Source organism: Triticum urartu, chromosome 3A (genome assembly GCF_056163025.1).
Source record: "Triticum urartu cultivar PI428250 chromosome 3A, HENAU_Tu73, whole genome shotgun sequence".
Taxonomy (NCBI): Eukaryota; Viridiplantae; Streptophyta; class Magnoliopsida; order Poales; family Poaceae; genus Triticum; species Triticum urartu.
In genome coordinates this window covers 18506532-18507528 of record NC_141875.1, presented here as the reverse complement: position 1 = coordinate 18507528, position 997 = coordinate 18506532, and the positions used below count along the sequence as shown (strand labels likewise).

At 42.5% G+C, this 997-nt stretch overlaps 1 non-coding gene across 1 annotated transcript; it reads right to left on the bottom strand.

The window, feature by feature from the left end:
- Window positions 1-385: 385 nt before the first annotated feature.
- On the bottom strand, window positions 386-459 carry TRNAT-AGU (transfer RNA threonine (anticodon AGU)). Its single transcript has one exon. It is a non-coding gene; the product is annotated as a tRNA-Thr (tRNA).
- Window positions 460-997: the final 538 nt, after the last annotated feature.

The following is a 997-nucleotide window of genomic DNA, read 5'->3' as shown; positions in this document are numbered from 1 at the left end:
TCAGAGTTTAGACATAACATTTCTAGCTATGCAATGGTCTTGTTGGTTACTTTGTAGCTCTAAGACCAATATGTCGGCCTGCATTTTCGCGAATTACTATTGTTTTTGAAACACGGGGGAGTGTTGGAAGTTTTCCCTATCACTCTCCCCTCTGAACGTTGTTGTTGTAGAATTCTGCTGGAGTGTACATTGGTTTTGCTGTCATACTCACCCTCTGAACCCCTGTCCTCGTTTGTTGCTTTCATTGAACAAAACTTAATCTTAGCTTCTCGATCTGCTACTGTGGATTTTCATCTTTATGATTATGAGAAAGTATAAAAAGTAATCCCATGAAGAGAGAAGGAAAAAATAATAATGGTATGGGTGGAATAGGGAAAAACACAATTGCTTTCATTGAGAGTTGAACTCAAGACCTCCCGCTTACTAAACGGGTGCTCTAACCAACTGAGCTATGAAAGCAACTGGTGATCGAAATAAATACAAGCTATAAGAAACAGTCCCTATAAACAGGTCAAATTCATTACTGGAGGTAGAAATTCGGCCGAATCATCGAATGGTCAAGCAGAATTCTGGAGCCAGCCCGGGTTTCTTCCCTTTTACACACAGAGAGACTTTTTTTTTGAGTCTACACACAGAGAGACGCCAGCGAGGAAATTGCGGTGTACTCGTCATAGACAAAATGAAAATAGAAATCTGGCCCAAGCCCAGCATCCACCGCTTCTTTCTTCCATCGTCTAGGTCCAGGCCCAGGTCCAGACACGGGAACAGCAAAAAAAAAAAGAGACCAGTAGACCACAGACATGCACAGTTGCCCAGAGAGACTCCCTAAAAAAAATCGGTTTTGCGAAAATTTCTCTAGCATCAGTCACCTTCTTCCTCCCTTCTGGCACGCCGGACCTCGCCGGAGAAGAGAACCCCACTATCTATCTTTTTTTTTGTGAAACACCCGTAACTTTATTCATACTAGTGAGTATGCACGTGCAATGCACGTCTATAA